At 38.0% G+C, this 15,611-nt stretch overlaps 1 protein-coding gene across 7 annotated transcripts in view; it reads left to right on the top strand.

The window, feature by feature from the left end:
- The window catches only part of NRG1 (neuregulin 1), a 934,313-nt gene that overhangs the window by 488,573 nt on the left and 430,129 nt on the right, over nt 1-15,611 (top strand). The gene's annotated exons all lie outside the window — the stretch shown is intronic.

Raw genomic sequence — 15,611 nt, 5'->3', positions numbered from 1 at the left:
CCAACCTTTTTGGAGCCAATCATGTGCTTCACAAAAAAAAAACATAGAACTCTATGCGTCCGGCACCCCGCATGGAGATTAGGGGCCAGCGCATACAGATTAGGGGGCTGCACCCTTGTGCCCCTTATGGACGGGCCACCGCTGCTTGATTTGTAGCTAGACATTTGTCATTTCCCCCAAAATGACTGTAACATGAAACATCTCCCAAAAATGAGTAATGGTGACCATACATTTATTAATCTAAATAATTAATTTTGAGAAAATCGCATAACTATTAATCTTATTCACTACCATGGCTTTCGACCATTTTTAGAATCAAGTATGAAAGCCATCGAATGGGTTTCGCTTATTTCTAAGGTGACTGATCGCAGCAATGCTTTTTTTTTTTATAAATCTTTTTATTTATTTTTCTCAACAAACAAGCAGACAAAACATGACAGAGCATAACAAAACACAACATCATACACATTGAACCTAAAATATATTAATACAAAAATTTAATATCCAATCACCTTGCATAGCAGCTATCAATTCAAAAATAAAAATTCAAAATAACAGAGCAATATAGTAACATCTTGAAAGGGTATACAGGCATACCCCACTTTAAATACATAATTTACATTAAATACATAATTTACATTATTTACTAAAGCTGGAAAGTGCAAAATCAGGCTCACTTCTGCATAGAAACCAATGAGCTTCTAACCCCAGCTTGTTCAATTAAGCTTTGATAATAAAACCTGGAAGCTCATTGGTTTCTATGCAGAAGTGAGCCTGATTTTGCACTTTCCAGCTTTAGTAAATAAAGCCCATTGTGTACTTAAAAGTGGGGTATGCCTGTAATAATTATTCAATAAAAAAAAAAAAAAAAAATGAAGAAGAAAGAAGGTGGATAATTATCCCTTCTATCAACAGTGGCCCCAAACGTTCCTTATGCAGAAACACTCATTTTATAATTAATAACCCACATTGCCAGTAGATGCCGTGTACGGTTTGTCTAGCCACTTTGCCCAGAATTTATCATATTTACTAGGGCAACCCCTATTAATATAGGTGTCTCTATACAATGGGAGGTTATTATTTATCAATTGTTTACAATGTAGAAGTGTAGGAGGGCGAGGTTTCTTCCAGTGCGTTGCAATGGCTTTTCTTGCATAGAATAACATTGTATTAAAAACACTCGGTCAGACACCGTACGAACAGTAGCCTCTACCAAACCCAGCAGGCAAACAGACATTGAGACTGGTATAGGAGCAGAGGTAATAGTGTTCAATAAATATACTACTTCCCCCCAGAAAATAGCTATATAAGGACAGGTCCAAAAAATGTGTTTGAAATCCCCCCGAGATGCTCCGTACCGCCAACACTTGGCAGAGCACACAGAATTTATCTTTTGAAGTCTATGAGGCGTAATACATGCTCTGTGTACCAATTTAAATTGAATCATGCGGTCTCTCAACGATACCAGAGATCGCAGAGGGAAATCCCACAGCAATGCTTAATTCTAAAAGAACCACTTTTGTTTCTTGTTTACTTTTCCCAATACATATTTAACATTGAATGTCAAAGAAATGTAATCATTTCAGATATTAGATAACCTATTTAGAAATAGGAAACTTTGCCATTTGCAGATAGGTGTGGCCTTGTTTTCATGTTATAATAGTTGTATATGTCAGAATCAATTTATAAATACACATTTTCTTTTATTTTCTCTTTGTGGTGAAAATGTTATTCTCAAAACTCAGTATAGGTGCTTGGCACGACTGATAGAAAACACCCCTTAATACAACGCTGTTAAACATATCTTCAGAAAATGTTAAAAATTTTTCGTTTGATGAACAAATACAAAATTTATGCGCAAACTGATGCTTGTGTGGCCAGCTTTAATTGTTCATTTGAAAGATTGAACAAACACAGGGTCTAGTTGGTGATCATTTGTAGAGAAAAACAACTACATCGCCAATCTTAAACTTTCCGTTTTTTTAAGCTCCATATCTTAGAGTTTCTGTGGTTAGTAAGGGGCTATGAAAATTAATGAGTTAAAGGGTTAATTCCCCCCATTTAATAGATTAATAAATTACCCCATAGGGAGACCAGAATTTAATAGTGATAGCATCTTGCTGCTGTGTTGTGTCACAGAACTGATAGCACTGGTACCATATCACTTAAAATGGTTATAAAGCTTTGTTTTTTTTTTTTTTTTGTTTTTTTTTAGATGACTGTCCTGGAGCTACTACTGCTTAATTAAAAAAAAAAGTGAAATAGTATTCATTGGGGTTGATTTACTAAAGGCAAATAAATTGTGCACTTTGTAAGTGCAGTTGCACTCGGCAAGGGAATTTGCTCCAGAGTTTAGTACATGTGGGGAAGCTCTGCTGACTTACATTATCCAATCATGCGTATGCAAAAATGCATTTTTTTTTGTTTTCTGTTTTTTTAATTTACCTTGCATGCAGTTGGGTATTCTTTGTAACGTGAAACTTCACCTCATTTACCAAGCTCTGGAACAAATTCCCTTGCAGAGTGCAACTGCACTTCTATCACAGTCTATTTGCCTTTAGTAAATCAACCCCATTGGTTTAATTAGATTATGCACTGCACATTGTTTTGTTTTTTTTTTTGTATTGGTTATATATGTGTACAGGTCGGATTTAGTAGAGCTGGGTTTGTTGTAATCAATGCAACATTATAGTATATTATTATATTAATTTTGGCCACAGACTAGCTAGTTACTCATAGAACCTGACAAATATTCAGCAAACACGAGCGACAGTCATTTCATTTAAGGTGTGACATGATCACTGACAACTGATATTATTAGGTAATATTGATCAAAATGATTTTCCAGTGTGTTGCACATCATTTTCTACAGAAGACCATGTATAACAAATAAATTCAAGACACAGTTTAAAGTGCAGGGTTTTGCAGTGTGAATGCTATATACCATGCTAATTTTCTTGCATGTCACATAAAGCAATCACTTAATTTAATTTACCATCATTTCAAATTGTTCAATTTATATGTATAAACATCTGTTATTTGTAGAAATATCAGCTAATATCTGTCAATAAATAAAACACCGACCATGTGTGTGTGTATATGTATATGTGTATATATATATATATATATATATATATATATATATATATATACATATATGCGTATATATATATATATATATATATTTTTTATATATATATATATATATATATATATATATATATATATATATATATAAAATTTGTATAGACTTTTTTTTAATTGCAACAGAAGAGTTTTGAAAGTTATGTGAGACTACTTAGTTAATCTGTTTAACTGTTCAGATTTTTAGTGACAGTGGCCCTGATTTATTAAGGCCTCTTTCACACGGGGGATCCGTATGTCCGTTTTTCATCCTTCCGTTTTCGGATGAAAAACGGACATACATGTATCCCTATGGAGCGTTGGATGTCAGCGGTGACATGTCCGGTGACATCCGACACGCTCCGATCCGAAAAGTGTAACGGAGGAAAACCCTACTTTTCCATCCGTTATCGGATCGGGTGACGATGGACTTTACGGTCCGTCATCATCCGATCCCCCATAGGGGAGAGCGGCGCTCTGACAGGTCCGTCGCTGCACAGTGTGCAGCAACGGATCTGTCATTTTCCTGCTCAGCGGGGATCGGTGGAACGATCCCCGCTGAGCAAGCGGGTGTTCATGGGGCGGATCATCACTGATCCACCCCGTGTGAAAGAGCCCTAAGAGTAAAGCATGTTACCTTTCCAGGTGAACTTTCTCTTTACTTAAAGAACATGCAAAATCAAACTAAATAAAACGAAAGTTGGGATTCTTTCAGAAGAATGGGATTATTGTAGGGAGATAAAACGTCTATTTTCCAGTAGGCATAAATGAGTGAAGTAGTTAAAATATAATTTTTATTTAAATTGTAATAAAAAAGGAGTATACAGAACAAATATAAATATATATACACAAGTATGACCATCCAGTATTATGTTCAAAATTCATTCGTGCCTGTCAGCCAACATGTTTTGCAAAGAACTAATTGCTTCATCAGGGCATAAATCGGCATCACTGGTTCATTTGAACTATATAAACAACTGATAAATAAACTACAGTTACATGGTGGTCATACATATTTATGCAACCACATACAGTAAGAGAATATTTGATCAAAACATTCAATCTGATAGTCTCACCTACTGGTGCAAGTCTAAAATTTAAAGCACACACCACCATTGCCAGGCATCATCCACTGTACCAACTGGTGCAAAAAATCCAAGGGTGCCAGATCCCAACCAGATAATACCAATAGTGGAACTGGACCACACAATAACAGGACAAGAGTCTAAAAAAATATATAAGAAAAAAAAAAATAAGTAAACCAATAAATTCCTAATCCAGAAAGAAAATATATATAATTGGTCTATGTCGTATGACAATTGAAAAAATACTGAAGCGTAAAATAAGTGAGTGAGATATAGTCATGGCCATATATGCTAGGAAATCAATCTCAATATGGGAGGCTGATAGCTATATCCAAGTGTGAGATTACATTTAGTGTATAATACAACTTTACGTAGTACACTTAATGACCATGCATGGGCAAACCTAGTCGCATAGTCCCTTTATGATTACAGGCAGCTGGGTGGGGAGTATCAGTATTAAATTAAATGCTGAATAAGGCTAGCAGGGCTAATAGGGCCATGCAGCGCTGTATAATTCTGTATGCGGCTAATGAAGACCCCAGGGCCCTATAAGGTAGCGTGGCTGCCAGGCATCAAGGGATTAACAAATAAACGGCCACTCAGTCTTCCTCTATAACAAACAGATATCCCCCTCCCCCCAAGATGGGAAGCAAAAAGTGCATAAAATCCCCCAAAGATCAGGATGCCTTCCCAAATGATCATAAAGATCCAACATAGAGATTACCTGCAGAGACCAGAGAATCGTAGCTCCTCACTCAGAGAGTCTCCTCCTGCCAGTAAAGACGGGTCGGGGCCGAGTGTGTCTGATAGACAACACAGCGGCGCCTCCATCTTTTGTGTGGTCTCACCGGAAGTGAAAAGGTCAGGGATGACCTCCGGCATCACTTCTGTTTTATTTGGTTATAATTAGGGATTGGGAGACTCGTCCTAACTAACTCCTGTTAGTGTCCACAACCTTCTATTATCTGTTAAAATCATGCAAAATCAAACTGAAAATTCACTTTACAACTCAAACTCAATCATGTGCAAGAAAAAATTGTAAAAAAAAAAAGGATTTTTTCTCGCACGTGATTGGATAATTAATGTCAGCCCAACTACTCCTCATTCACTAAACTAACTGAAAATTACCTGTGTAAAATGAAAATTCTCAATTTATGACTAACAAAGCTTCCCAGCCCCTCATATACAAAGAGCATATAACAGAGAAGAAATACTGTGCTAATAACTAAACAAAATAAAATGAACTTAAATAAAATAAAAAAGCTGCAGCTCAATTTTGCATGATATATGCAAACACAGTACATAGGAAAAGAAAAGGAAAGCTGCGCTGCAAAAAAAATTTAATTAAACAAACATAATGTGACAATCTAAGTGCCGTGAAGTATGGTAGTAAATCCCCACATAGAAGGGGATACCATCAAAAAAAAAAATATTCCCATAAAGAAATAACGTTCTGTGAAGTGAATCTTAATAAACGATCCTTTTTGTGCAAAGAAAAATGATGAATGAAAACACCAGTGACAGTGAACCTCCACCTTCAAAAATGCGCGCTTACCAGAAGGCAAGCAATAGCAAGCCTGTAAATAGGGATCAATATCCTGACATCAGACCAGCACCAGCAGTGGATCACTTGATGGTAATAAGGACATTCCAGAGGATTGGGACTCACAGAATCACAGAAAACCACAGAGATGATCAAATACCACCAAAAGAAAGCTCTTTTTGTGGGGAAAAAAGGACGTCAATTTTCTTTGGGTGCAGCATCGCACGACCGCGCAATTGTGAGTTAAAGCGACGCAGTGCCGAATCGCAAAAAATGACCCGGTCATTCAGCAGCCAAATCTTCCGAGGCTGAAGTGGTTAAGGAATACAGTAGTATGTAAAATACTGTAATGCAATATAATAATGTCAGCTAAAATACGCAATACACCAAGTTATAAAGAGAGATAATATATTAATTATACACCAGGGGATGCATTTGCTTTGTTATCTGCCTCATAACAATGGTGCACAGATCTGCCACATTTGATCTCCTCTGTGTGATTGCAAGAGATGTCATATTAGCCCCTCCAGTCCTGCACATTGCATGAGACGTGCCGTATCTTTGCTCTTTGAAAGCTGCCTAAAATCTTGGAATTGTGAAATTAATAACAAGGATTCTGAATCCCTCATGACTTGTCTCTTTTCTGCCTTTAGTTACAAACCCCCTTAAAGTAGACCTGTCATGGTTTTGGCCAATATAAATTGAACAGAGGATGCATAATTCCAGAACACCTAAATTAATATCCATTTTAGCTGGACTTACTTTTGCAACTATTGATTGCTTTGACATGTGGTATTCGATCATTTCTACTTAAAGTGTTACTAAACGTAGTAATATAAAAACTATATACCTTTTTGGCTGATCTATATACCACGGTCAGTGATAAACTGCACAGTTTCTCCAGTTCTGAGAGTCCAGGAAGGTGGAAATTTCCACTGCAGCCTGTATACACGCCCACATGTGTGATGTCAATATCATGTGACCTGGCTAGCTCTGATCAACAAGTAATTATTCTCTCCAGCATAAAAGACACAACTGAGCATGTGCAGGTTGGCTACTCTGCCTAGCTGGCCTTCCCCAGATAGACATTGCAGGAGGGGGAGGATCTATGCATACCGGATAAAACAGCCTTTTTACACAATGCAGAGGATTAACCCCTTAAAGTGGTGTTCCGGCCAAAATTATACTTTTTAGATAAAAATACCCATATAATACACAAGCTTAATGTATTCTAGTAAAGTTAGTCTGTAAACTAAGGTCTGTTTTCTTAGTTTATAGCAGTAGTTTGTTATTTTATAAACTTACAGCAGGCCGTGGCCATCTTAAGTCTGGGCATCTGAAGCCAGACTGTATTTCTTCCTGGATCTCATCCTTGCAGATCCTGCACATGCTCAGTGCAGCACAAGCAGTGTAATAGGTTTCAGGTCAGGTTTCCATAGCAACGGCAGTGTCAGAGGGAGTTGACGCCCCTTCCCAGAAGGCATTGCAAACAGGAAATGATGCAATGAGCCACGGCTAGGGAGGAGGAAGTGAAAAATGAATACAGCAGATATACAGTAGGTGCTGAGAAAATTTTTTTTAAAATATCCAATTTCTTTGCAGTGCACAGTTTAGTGAGGGATGCTGAAGAGTTGTAAAAGTGGGTGGAACTCCACTTTAAGTTCCACAGTGAGTATAACAAGCATGCTATGCTGCATATATATACAGACAGCTTTTACTGTTGTGGGTTTAGTAACACTTTAAGCTTATTCTTTTGTTTCACATATGTTCAGTGTGAAATGTCCAGAATTGTGACAGATTTACTTTGACTAAAGACAAACAGTTAAATGACCTGACTCTTATCCACTGCAGTTAAACAACACTGCTAGGTCACCCCCCAGCCTGTGGTTGGACAATGGAGAAGCAGCAATAGGCTGATGAGGTCATCTTCCTGCTCCTTTCTTCTGTCAGCATGTTTTTTACAGCACATATGTATGCAGCACACCTGATTGGCCCAAAGTTCAGACTCTTCTAGTCTGATGGTTGCTGTATAAGGAGGGGGTTACATTAGGTTGAGAGGACTCAGAATCTGGTGTAGCTGTGCATGGTAGCCAATCAGTTTCTAATTTCAGCTTGTTCAATTAAGCTTTGACAATAAAACCTGGAAGCTGATTGGTTTCTATGCACAGATTTTGTACTCTCCAGTTTTAGTAAATAACCCCCCATCCCGTCAAGTCAAATTTGGGTATGTCTTCTTGCTGCATTTAAAAATAGATTTTTTTTTTAAAGATTACATAACTGTATACATTGGCATTTCTCCACATGTGCCTAATGTTTTGCCCTAATTTTACATTTACTGTAAATCCCCCTGTTGTAACAGCTTGACAAGCTACCATAAACTAGGTTTTGCAGGGTTAGAAAGTATTAAAAAATAACTGTTATAGGGCATGCCTCAGCTTTTCCCTTTATCTAATATAAATGAAAGCATGTGCACTCATTAGACTTAAAGTGGATGTAAACCCAATGTCATCCTTTCTAAACTACTGCCATAGGTATTATCTATAAGGATATACATGCCTCCTGCATGTATCTTCACCTGTCAAATGTCTCCCCTCTGTCTGTTATGAGAACCGAAAAACTTCCATATTCTGTGGGTGGGTCTGTTGTCTGGAGCTCGGTGGGTGGAGTCGTGATGTCAGTAGACTCCCCGCCCACCTCTATACTACCCTTGTCAATATGCATTTTCTTCTGTGTATTTCTTACACGGAACTTCTGCTATGATCTCTAACATCCAGTGAAAAGACAGGAAAGTAACCACATGACTTCAGCATGACAAATCATGCTGAGGTGTGGAACAGCCAATCCTTGCAGAGCTGCTGAAGAAAGGAGTGGGGGAGGGAATTAAAAAATAATGCATGTGTCTTAGGCTGGTGCACGAGATGTAAATCACCTGTCACTCACAGCAAGGGGGAGGATTTGACAAAGTTTTTCTCTGTTTGTCAAGTTTTATCTCACTGAACAATAAAAGAGGATTGCTCAGAGATGGATTAACTCTGTGTGGCAAGACTGGGCTCAAATGATAGGAAATCTTATACTCTACAGTATGATTTAAAAAATTCGGGTTTACATCCACTTTAAAATGTAGCCCCAAATATTATGAAGTTCTTCTACTGGATGGTGCCTATTTTGGTTGCTTAGTGTCATGATGACCTTAAAGTGTACTGCTGTAAATACATAAAACTGATGCAGATGTTAGATTTAGATTTTATTCCAGCACAGCGCATATTCATGGGGCATAGCCATACCACTTCAGAGAAATTCTTAATTGCTCAGATGTAGTGAATATCACGTTCTGTGCTGTACCAACCCTCAGCTGCTACAAAGCAGAGACTCGCATTTTCGCAAGGCCCTTGAATTATTTATCCTGGAAATGTGGTACTTTAAGCTCTTCAAAATTATTTGGATTTCAACTCCTTTTCACCATTAGGAATGTAACTTTTCATTTCCAAGTATTTTTAAATGTTCATCGTTATATTTTTCATTATCTTTTCAGTTTACAGGCTGTTGAAATCAATGTCTTAATGTCCTGATGCACAAATGGATGCTGGCAGGTGTTAAAAGCCTTAAGACTGCATGGCAAATCATTCCAGGAAATTACACTGGTATTAAAATACCACATTTTATACAAAATTAACTGGATGATATCTATGATGATAAGAGGAAATATATAGCCCCGCTTGTTTAAGTTTCTTTTTTTTTTTTTTTTAGCTAATAAACATCAAGGGTCTAAAAGACTTATCGCTCATGCAGGGCTCAAACCTTCACTGAAAATAAAGAAGAAAAAGGCCCTAGATAAAAAAATATAAGCACTGCCAACAAATGTTTTAACAATCACACATGCCAGTTAATGTCTCACTACTATGAATGTGCGTGTGCTGAACCCTTAGGCAGCCCACAGACGGTGCAAATTTCTTTCCTGCAACCATGGGTTGCAGGAAAGAAATTTGCATGATTCCCCCATCAACACAGACAGTACTGACAGGGGAATCCCTCCTTCTGAGCAATTGTCTTTTCCTGGCGGAGAGAGCGGAGGCGGGTGGGGGAAGCCGTCCCCGCTGGGAAAAGACAGTGATTATCGCTAGCAGCTGTAGCAGCCGCTTGTGATAATCAGAAGTGAATCCAGCAGGCTGGTTGTACCCAAGTTGATCCATCGCTCAACTTGGTATATTCAGTCTGCCCATTAATGGTTTGAATCTCAGCTAGTTCCTGCTGAACTGAGATTCGAAATGTGTATGGCCAGCCTTAGTACCTATTGCAAGGCAGTATCTTATCTGAACATTGATAGCCATTTACATGTAATATCTATTAAAGAACATGTAAACCCAACATTTTATATTCCTGATATGTGCCTGCTGTACCATGTACTTGTATGAAAAAGTATCCTGTTCTCTTTGTATTGCTTCCTTTGTGCAAAATCCCTGGTGTTCCTGCCAGTCCCTCTGCTTTCCTATTAAAAACTGACCACACTAAGCAGGAGAACACATCGTGGTCAGTTCTCTAGCTGTGCTGGGAACTCAGCCTGCTCTCCTCTAATGATCAGACTTGTCCTGACATCCCCCCTTACCCCGGACAACCTTTAACTGGGAAACTCAGTGTACTGATGTTTCTCACCCCCCAGCTCTTATGAAGCCGAGAACAGAGGGAATGTAATCACTTATAAAAAAAAAGAAACAGATATTTATAATTTGTCTTTTATATCTATACACAAATGTTTTGTCTTTCAGTTCTATTTTAAACTGAATGGGTTGTTTTACAAGGTGACGGTTTACAATCACATAAAATTATGAACTGAAATTGATGGGTTTGTCTAAGTAAAAGCCATGGCTGGAGATGACAATCTCACTAGACTAATATGCATTTCTTAGAAGTACATTGTTGTTCAGAAACTATGGACTTATGAACCTAAACATTTAAGCTAAAAGGGTTAGCTAGGTTGAAAATCTCTAAAAACGCTTTTGTGTGCTGAATCCTTTTCCATAACTACCGAAAACGTGTCTAATCTTTCACGGATATAGTTGTCTTTTAAACAAGTCACATGAACATCAAATTTTAGGTGATTCCAGAGTGAAGAGTCATGAGGATTAAAGGATAGAAGGCATTTACCTTCTAAGCCAAAGACAATTATCATTTCACCTTTAAAACAGATCATATACTGGAAGGAGAATAAAACATCTGATCTTTACAGATCTGCTACAGATTTTTTCATAGTAGGTGGTCCTTTTTTCTGACAAAGAAGGTCAGGGGTCAAAAAAGTTTCAGGTAGAATGTCATATGATCTGAACAATTTTGGCAAGAGTGTAAATTTAGCAATACTAGACCATTGTTCTTTTGGATGTAGAAGAAAAGGAGGTCTGGGGTCCAGCACAATCTGGCTGTATAAGCACCCATTTTCAGGCAGTAAGGCTAAATGCTCACCTAAATCTCTGTGGGGGATTGCCTTTCAGAGTGCAGCTACTGTATATGGCTGCTTTTAGGCAATCCTGCTGCATCCGTAATGCCGTTTTTCTTTTTTTGCTGAATGGCAATAAGAATAAAGTGCTACAACCAAGAGCAAAGTGTTGGACTCGTAGTTTCAGGATGGCCCCTATGAATTGGATGAGCAAGTTTGACAGGTTACTGTTTGGTAGGCTTTATAAGGATTTGTGGGGTGGTGAAACTGCAACTCAAACCCCTGCCTAATAGAGGCCTAATAGCATATGGCAAATGATTGTGGCTAATGTGTTTATAGTGCAGGAACCTATATCTGATTCATATAAAAGTTTCCTGTATGCTGCAATTTTGGTTAGTGTGTAAGATTAACTCAAGTCTCTGATGCTACTGTTAACATTAACAAAGAGACTTATGACAAATACTGATATATATGTACCATTTTACTCATCGTTATGCCACTGACCTAATAAAACAAATGTTTCATCATAGGGGAAGCACCAATGACTCTAACAAAGAAAGTATTTTGAAGAAGCCATACTGGTTTGTAAAATTTAATAGAATTTTGTTCTCTATTGATTTCGATGCAGTGCCACTCACAAAAGGAAATTGTCCAACAATGTGATGGTTCATAAATACACATATCTTTCAGCGATATGATAAATGCAGCATGGGTTTAATACATAAATTGTTATTATGCCATATTGGCATGGATTTGTTCTGTCTAACAAGCTTTGCTTTATCACGTGTTTCCATAGCATGCATCCATGGGGGGGGGGGGGTGTCCAGTGATTTTCCAGTTTTGAGAGCAGATTATAAACATTTCCAACATGCTGAACGATTTGTGTGATCTTCCAAATTTGCCGATCCATTTGCCACATACAGTATAGGCTACCCTATGACATTTGTTGACTCTCTTTCCCACACTCGAAAAATAACTATACAATGTATAAGCATCATTAAAAATCAGTTTATTTGCTTTGTGTTTATCAGCAGTAGCTGATTGAAGTTTAGGTTTTGAAGTGCCTGTTTTCACTCATTATGATACATCAGCTGGTAGAGTATAATAATTCTGAATATGTCAATGTTCAATCTGGATGGCTGTCTTGGATGCAGAATATACTTTTTCATTGATTCATGGTTTCTAATTTGCTCATTACATATTTCAGGACATGATCGTATTAGACTTTGTGATTGGCTTTTATTTCTCTTATAAGTGGACCATACAGGGGCTGTGACTGATCAATGAACTAATGGCATTGTTTTATGCGTTTTAATTTTCCACAGTCGTCAGCCAGCTATTTAACAAAGGTGTTTTAACCTCACTTGCTTCATTAAACTCGGTCAAATATATCAACAGTTTAAGCAGGCATAAACATGTAATAGCTTTTATTACTGGGTTATATATCTCATTGCCCAGTGGCAATTGCTGGATATCATTATTGCTTTGCTGGCATAAATAGCATTGTGAGATGTTTGACTAGTGTGCTCATGAACCAGGTGAGATAAATGGGTTTCAGCTATAAAAACATCAATCAGTTAAATGTGATCATGACACAAACGCTTGCACACAGTGGCTACGATTCTCCCTATTAGTTGTATATGGGTGTAAATAAACAGTAGTAATGTTTAAGAACAGCGATGATTAAAACGTATTTGAGATTTATCGATTTTATCTTTATTTATTAATTCCCCCTTGGTATTAAAGCTGATAGGGAAAAGTATACCATTTAGGTATTTTCTGTTAAAGTGACTTTCTGGGATAAAAAAAACAATTTTAACATCGCTTTTAGCTGTATAGTCATTTTCCTTGGGTTCACAAATATGGCTTAAAAATTGTCTGGTGTCCAGTTAGGAAATACTTGATTTTAACGGCCAGTTATTTACAGAGGGTATACATTGTTGTAGGTGCAACTTTTCTTTAAACTTGACCTCCGGAAGGTTTACCGCCCTTCCTGACCAGGCCAAGAAGTATATTCAACCTTATGGATCTCATATGATGGAAACAGGATCACAAGTGCGGATCTCCAGTTTACAAACATGCTGGGGGTTCCGATTCTAAGTGGTGTTAGACCTGACTCGAACCTCCCTATACTGATGTCAAACTTCTCCTTCAGGGCTCCCGATTACACGGTCAACTCAAGGTTCCAACCATTGAAAGAGAACAAAGAATAGCCTCCCACAGTATAGTATGTATAAACAATACAGGTTTTGTTTCTATCATATGTGATCCATAAGGTTGATTATACTTCTTACGGAGGTAAGGGCTCTGTGAGCATTAAGCTTTTGCAAAGTCACAAAGATTTTTATTAAGAAGAATTTGCCTTGACCTCTTAGAAGAGCCATTTCACTAATTTTGGATACTTTGGACGTTTATCACTCATTTCACTGTTTAAATTGTTTTAGCACGTTTGATTCATTAATCTCATTTATTATTTAGAAATTTGCGCTGATCACTCTTTTGTATATTATTCACTTTTGGGAACTGTGTACACTTTAGGTCTAGCAGCAGCTTTCCATTATTGTTTATTTTATTTAGTTAGTATTTATTCACATAGTAGCTTGAGGGACTATACTTTATATATTCTGCTACATATTTTTGGTTAAAAAAATCAAAATAAGCATATATTAATTGGATTGCGCAAAAGTTCTAGCATTTATAAACTATGGGATATTTTTATTCTTTTTTTTTTTTTTTTTTACTAGTAATGGCGTTTTAGTTGCAGATAATGCCTAAAATCTGACTTGTATCCTAGACTTCTAGGAAAATAAGTGAGACAATCGCACAAGCAGGAAATGACATTTCTGGGGGAGTTCCATCTCCATCAATTTAAAGTGGATGTAAACCCCATTTATGAAATTTGACCTGGGTACATCTACCTGTAGTGTTTGCACTTATCTCCCTCCCAAGCCATAAGCCCTGTGTCTTTCTGATGTTCATTTCTTCTGTTATCAGCATGATAACTTCTGACAAGTTCTCCGACAACTGAGATAAAACCAGCCTGAAATTTGTGCCGGGATGATGCATAGAAATAGATTTGCAGAAGGCTGGTCTATTCACAGCACAGCACATTTCTTCCTTCCTCTGCTTATGTGGAAGAGGGAGGGGGGCTTTCATCCAATCAGCTGTCACACAGTATATGCCAAGAATTCACATTAACTGTTGGAAGAGGAAGAGAAAATGCTAACAAGATGTGCACTTTTTTAAACAGTCTAGAAAGTTGAAGACAGCAGATATACATATAAAACTTATGCAGGAAGTTCACTTCACTGGGTGTATGTAACAGTTTACATCCACTTTAATACTTTTTTCATCACATAGAGGACAAAAAGTCCCCTATGTGATGATTTTTTTAGTGACAGGTTCTCTTTAATGAGACATCCAGGGTTTAAAAGTCTCTGGATGTCTCCCATGTGTTTCACTGAATGTAATGCAATGCAGATCGCACTGCAATACATTCTTTTCTGGCCATACTGGCTGGGTAAATTGACAGGGTAATGCGGAAGTGATGTTTTACACGTTGCTTCTGAGTCAGCAACAAGAAGGGGAGGTGAGCGAATGTGTGTCTGCTCTGCTCCCTCTACCCAGCAGCACCCGCTGTGCCGATCCCAGGCCTGCAGATGGGCAAGCAGAGCCCAGGATACATAGCAGAGGCAACCGTTACTGGGGATTATGAAAGTTTCACCAGAAGTCAGCTTGTTGGATTTACACACAATCCCGGTGGTTGCAGCAGATCGCACTGCAATATATCCTTTTCCTGGCCATACTGGCCAGAGAAACTAACAGGGAGAGCAGGAAGTGATGTTTTACACGTCGCTTGTGGGTCAGCAACAAGATGAGGAGGAGAGGGAACATGTATCTGCTCTGCTCCCTCCCCTCTACCCGATGACACCCGCTATGCCAGCCCCAGGCCCACATATGGGCAAGCAGAGCCTGAGATACATGGTGGAGCTGCCCATTATGGGGCATGAAAGTGGCCCTGGACTACTTTCATTTGCAGCCAGATGTAAAAATTCCAGCTGTCAGGTATTCTTTACTAACAGTTTGCATTTAATAAACAATTGGATAATATTGTAAAAAAACAGCCAGTGGTACTAAGCCTCCCACACTCTACCCCCCCCCTCCAAAAAAAAACAACAAATGGCTAGGTAAACACTTTAAATATGTCTTGTTCTAAAACTGTGTAATGGTAAGATTGAGGATGGTGGCATGTGCACAGAAAAAGCAAAGTACACCTTGCTTTAGATATAGGGATACAAGAAAGAGCTAAAAAAAAAAAAAAAAAAAAAATTGCATCATGAATATGGCTGTGTTCTCCTCCAGACTGCAGTGGGTAGACCATCTCCTATTGCTGATGCTGCTGATGCTGTAAATCAGTCAAAGGTTTTTTGTG

The sequence above is a fragment of the Aquarana catesbeiana genome, linkage group LG01 (genome assembly GCF_042186555.1).
Source record: "Aquarana catesbeiana isolate 2022-GZ linkage group LG01, ASM4218655v1, whole genome shotgun sequence".
NCBI classification, from domain to species: Eukaryota; Metazoa; Chordata; class Amphibia; order Anura; family Ranidae; genus Aquarana; species Aquarana catesbeiana.
The sequence above is the reverse complement of the archived record's forward strand: the minus strand, read 5'-3'. Positions and strand labels throughout refer to the sequence as shown.